This window comes from Alexandromys fortis, unplaced genomic scaffold (genome assembly GCF_014885135.2).
Source record: "Alexandromys fortis isolate MF-2015 unplaced genomic scaffold, M_Fortis_MF-2015_v1.1 scaffold_74, whole genome shotgun sequence".
Classification (NCBI taxonomy): Eukaryota; Metazoa; Chordata; class Mammalia; order Rodentia; family Cricetidae; genus Alexandromys; species Alexandromys fortis.
Window position 1 is genome coordinate 1,963,046 of NW_026068008.1, and position 5,837 is coordinate 1,968,882.

Below are 5,837 nucleotides of genomic sequence, written 5' to 3' on the forward strand. Positions count from 1 at the left end.
ACTTTGGCTGTATAATGTGTCTGTATGTATTTATAATTATATATGTATGTATATATATTCTGTATATAATAAATCTGATTTCTCCAGCCTGTGCCATTCAAAGAAATACTTAAGTACATGTCAGAAAGTAAGCTGATAAGAGACCAGTGTCTTCGGTGTTGCTCTCCAGTTGTTTAAATCATTAGTATACTTGCACAGGCAACTCCACTGCAGTGATGAGCCTTGCATGCTTTCGGAGAACAAGAAGCCAGAATAGATGCCATTGTTGGTGCCCATCTCCAGTAGCATCATAGGGAATGGGACACTGGAGATTCTGTTACTAAAGAGGATGTTGTGAGGTCATTTGCCCAGCTGGACAAGTGTTAAATTCCTTTAAAAAAAAATGATGAAAAGGAAAATCTGAGGTCCATGTTGCTGGTAAGTTCATGGATTATTGGTTACATAACCCAATTAAATTATTAAACATGTAATCCTCCTTCTGTGAACATGTAATAATGCAGTCTCCTTTTCAGAAATGGCTGACCTTATAAATGTAACTTACTCTGCTTAGAACTGAATGACTAATTTACCTCCATGTGATTCGGACACATTTTCTCTCCACCTCCAATTGTGTTCTGAGATTTCATTTTCCCTCCTTACAGCATAAATCCTTTGAAAAGTAGTTTTAGTTTACTACTACAGTCTTTACAGTATTACACATAATTATATTACATATAATTATTTAAGGTTCAGTTTTTCTGTAAAATTTTGTTTGAAAATTTTATTTCTGTGTATGTGTGTTTGTAGGAAATTAATACATTTTAAAACAAAGCACCCTGCCCAACAAATAATAATTGTGGTTCTCATTAATTCTGAGCATGCAGGTGAAGCTGTTTTTAGTTTTTAGTCCCTCACGATTCATATAGTTCCAAGTATTGAAAGAATACCTAGTTTCTCCTGTTCACATGTTCTTTAGTGCTTACTTTTGAAGTACCATATATATTACAGAGAAAATGCACTGACATGTTTTAAACAGCTGGCTTCCACAAGCACAGCTCAGTGTAGACAATAGCAGTACTGACTGGCAGGCCGCTTTGGCAGCGTGTTTCCAGAGTCCTGCAGAATGGCTGTGCAGTCTGAACTTTGCCCTACAAAGGGACCCGTAACATTTTACATTGATGGGCTTCCTACTTTCTTGTTTGTTGTTTCTGAATAAGGATGGATGTAGAAGTTCATTGCTTTGAATTTCATTTCTGAAATTTATTTACTTCTTGTTTTTTGTTTTATCTTAATTTCTGCGGGGATTTTAAACTTGTAATGAGTTGTCATTTCATTCACCTTATTCCTTCATGTTATTAGATTTTCCCTCTTGTTTGTTCCTCTTGGTCATATTGATAATTCAAAACTAAGTAGCTTGAATTAATAGTAATGAATTTAGAAGACTAAGACAATCTGGATTTTCATCCTAGTAATTCCTTTTTGTGAAATCGGTTGCAAATATATGAAGAACTTTTAATTCATTAATTCATCTTTATCTAGGAATGAGCACTATTTCTTTCAGGTATGTTTTTAATTCATGTATTCTTTTATTCTACTTAAAGAATGGATGGATAAATCTTTTTGTTTATTTGTTTCTTTGTTTTTGTTTTTCGAGACAGAGTTTCTCTGTCTAACAGTCCTGGCTGTCCAGGAATTCTAGGCCAGGCTGGCCTCGAACTCACTGAGATGCACCTGCCTCTGCCTCCGGATGCATAATCAGCTCCCAGGAATCATTCTTAAATAAGCAGACAAGTTTGTTTGTCATTGACTGCTACAGTAGCAAGTGTTAAAACCATACAACCTGGAAATCAGTTCCAGAGCCCAGAGATCACTACAGACAGTAAGTTGCTGAAATACGCATTTGAAACACGGTACAATTTTAACAGGTTCCTTTTAAAATTCTGTGGTCCATTCTTACTCTCATGATGTGTTGTGCAATAGTTTTTACAGTCTTCCTATGCACCATTCATTTTTATTTATTTGCACAGTTATTTGCGAGTATGATAGAATCAAAAGTAATTGTAAGGTTAATTTAAAATGGAATATTGCTTACAGGTTATTCTAAAAGTTATTCACTTAAAAAAAAACCTTTGTAACTGCTGTTGTCTCTTATTCACAGTTTTTTAAATAATAAGTGATATATTCATTTGAATCAATAAAGACACAAACAAATTATTGGTTGTTATATTTATTGATATCTTTTAGAATGATAGGAGCAAACTAGACTATAAATAAAATAACGAAAATTCCTTTTGTTTTTTATATCATAGTTTTTAATTTGTCATTTTTATGGCTTTAAAAAACATTTGTTACAAGTTTTTTTCCCTATCCTTTTATTGATTCTTTGTGGATTTCACATCATGCATCCCAATCCCCTTTGTCTACCTGTCCCCTCGCTTCCACCCTCTTCCCTTGCAACGTCTCCACAAACAAAAAATAAAATTAAAAACCAAACACAAAGCAAAATCTCAGCATGGAAGCTGTAGTGTGGCCCAGCGAGTCACAGTATACGCTTTAGTCCGTGCATCTGTACTTGTGTTCATTGTAGTGAGTCATTGGTCTGGTTTGAGGCCTCTGGCTTCCGCTACACCCTCAATCCTGGGTACTCCTCTGGGATGTCTTATTGCTGTTGTGTGTCCCAGAGGTTCTGTAGCTTAGGATCTACACCTCCACATGCTCCAGCAGTTATTAAAGAGGTGGGCGTTGGAGTGGGCTGCCTTGTCCTGGTCGGGCCTGGGTGGTAGCTGGAATGGTTGGTGTGCCAGCTCTCCCTCATTGTCACCACCCCGGTGAGCTTTACAGCACTGCTCCTGCTCGCTGAAGGACTGTAGCAGACAGAGGAGCAGGCCAGTCCTGCTCTTCACACCCTCAGGTTTCAGGGCCCACTCTCTGGATTGCTTCTATTGGTGAGGGTCGGGGCCAGCTCTTCCATTCTCCCTCCTGTTCCTGGTAGCAGACGGTACAAGGGAGGAGCGCTCTACTGCTCTTAGGCCAGCAGGCCCGGCTCACCTAGCCTGTCAACAAGTCAGCTCTGGTTGCTGCCCAGGCAAGGTATCCTAGTGTAGCAGTGCTTTTCTTTGGTCTGCCAGCTCAGACATAATGACAGGAAAACTTATTAATTATGAAAGCTCAGCATGTAGCTTAGACACGTTCCTCACCAGCTCTTATCACTTAAATTAACCTATTTATATTAATCTGCGTCCTATCGTGTGGCGTTACCTCTCTCCTCTCCTGGGCCTCCTGTTTCATCCTGGTGTCTTCTGGCATCTCCTGTATATCCCGATTCCTCCTCTTCCTTTCCATCCTTGCAAGTCCCGCCTATACCTCCCGCCTGGCTATTGACGGTTCGGCTTTTTAAAACACCATGAGAGCAGTACACCTTCACACAGTGCACAAATATCCCACAACATGCTGCCGCTGACCTGTGCTGCAGCTGGCGAGGGGCAGGGACATTTCCACTCTTGTGGCCCCAGGGCCAGCTCTCTGACCTGCCGCAGGTGGCAGGGCACGAGGGGCGGGAGCGCAGTTTTCTTCTTAGACGATTTTAAGGTGTAGAAAAACTTATATCCAACAAAACTTTAAAACTGAATCCAGTAATATTTATAGATGAATACTATATACTTTAATGGAAAATATTTATAATGAATACTTTGTTCACATTCTAAATTTTAGGAAAAGTGCCTCATCTAATGAAAATACGGCTATTAGACACATCTCGTTTGTATTCAGTTTTTCTCCTGAGTAGAAGCTCAAGCAGTAAACTTCTAATAGAAAAAAAAAATACAGACTTCATCATGCTTGGGTATTTACTTAGATCGAACGTACATGTATTTTATATGGTAAGTATATTTTCAGGACTGAAGTCAGCTGATTTTTGAAATGGATTGTCTTATTGAGTATATATGAAAAAAACATTAAAATTAGAAGTAGCACCCTCATTTTTACTTGGGAACATTTTGATTAAATATTGAAATGCTCCTTATTGAAATACTCTCTTACATGTGAGTTGCTCTCGGTACCACTAGAGGGCGCTTTTGTATAATTTACTCTTCCTAGCCCCAGTTATCAAGGTTTCTCAGTTTTGATTTTGAAATGTGAAATTTCAGAGATTTATGAGCTATTTTTTGGTGTAGATCCCTACCTATATTGATACCTTAAAAAGCTAGGCTTACCATTTGGAGCACCACCATGGGAGTAAGTTAAAGCAATAATTAATATCTATTGCCTTTCAGTGATTTTTAGCAAAATACCATTCTAGCATATCGCCTCACCTTAGTTATATGAACATGATAGCTAAAGGTAACAAATTTATATTCAGTTGCTAAGAAAAATTCTTTTAAATTGTGCACAAAATAGTCCGATTTTGTTAAAAGTACAAATAAAAGGTGTGAAACTTTTTTTTCTATATTTTGCCTGCTTCTACTACAAGACTATTTGGTGAATTTTATTTAAATTGTTGACTTTCTAAATGAATGTAGTATGTGTATACTCTCTGAAGCAAATAAAGAGGAAATAAGAGGAAAACTGCAGTTTTCAGAATTAACCACTCAGGTGTGACAATATCTTATCTAAAACTCCTTCCATTGAAGTCAAGCTTCGGTAGATATAAGTGATACCTTTGTGATCTGATTAAGCTACTTAATTTTTGCAGTGACTTACTGTGAAAAAATGCAATTAAACCTAAGTCAGATTTTAATGGAATGAAGAAATTTTCCTGAATTTGACTCAGATTTCTAAGCGGTTTGTTTCATTTTTGGTGCACCCCTTTTTTCGGTGACTTTTACTTTACTGGAAAAAGAGTTCAACTTAGCTCCAGCAGGTAGTAGGTGTTGCTCTTGCTTCTCTTGACTGGAGTACTGTGCAGCATTGAAGTAATTCAAAAGTTTTTCTACTATGTTTTGTCTCCCAATTATTTGGGTCAAGAAATGTACTTTAGAAAGTAGGAAGTTATTTTTGTTTAGAAGTCTCCCCAAATTTACATTACCTTTGGGGAAATATGTAGACCTCATAAGAAGGGAGATTTAAATTTCATTTTAAACACTAATTTCTCAAGTCTTAGTAAAGATGCCATCTAAATTAGTTTTTCAAAATAATGAAGCAATTTTAGGATAAATTGTACTATAAGGTAAAACAAAGATGCCTCTTAAGTGAGCATGACATTTCTGACATTCTGATACTCTGTGCTTTCTGTAAGCCCTGCCATAGTTCCCTGTGTCTGTAGAATAACGGACTGTCCCTGATACCGTCACCAGGGAGCTCTTTACCATGGATAAAAACTTAGACTCACTTCACCAGTGTTCAGTAGAAGACAAGAAGCAATATAAGAAATTAAGCACTGCCTAAGTAATATGTAAAAGTGAAAAAGTTTGAGCCGGGCGGTGGTGGCCCATGCTTTTAATCTCAGCACTTGGGAGGCAGAGGCAAGTGGATCACTGTGAGTTCGAGGTCAGCCTGGTCTACAAGAGCTAGTTTCGGAACAGGCTCTATGGGACCACCTAATCCCCTTCTCATTTTTCTCTCCCCGTCCCCGCTTATCCCCAACCCACCCCACCCCCAAGATCCCAATTTTCTCCCCGGCAATTTTATCTACTTCCCTTAGCCAAGAGGATAACTATATGTTTTTTCTTGGGTTCACCTTCTTATTTAGCTTCTTTAGGTTCATCAGGTATACACTCCGTGACCTTTATTAATGGCTAGAAACCAATTATGAGTGAGTACATCCCATGTTCATCTTTTTGGGTCTGGGTTACCTCGCTCAGGATAGTGTTTTCTATTTCCATCCATTTGCATGCAAAATTCGAGAAGTCATTGTTTTTTAC

At 37.9% G+C, this 5,837-nt stretch overlaps 1 protein-coding gene across 3 annotated transcripts in view; it reads left to right on the forward strand.

Annotated features, from left to right (window-relative positions):
• Positions 1–2,193, forward strand: part of Zc2hc1a (zinc finger C2HC-type containing 1A) — a 39,330-nt gene extending 37,137 nt beyond the window's left edge. For all 3 annotated transcript variants that reach the window (XM_050161713.1, XM_050161711.1, XM_050161712.1), the window contains one exon: positions 1–2,193. This exon is cut by the window's left edge and continues 298 nt beyond it. The gene's annotated coding sequence lies outside the window, so the exon portion shown is untranslated.
• Positions 2,194–5,837: the final 3,644 nt, after the last annotated feature.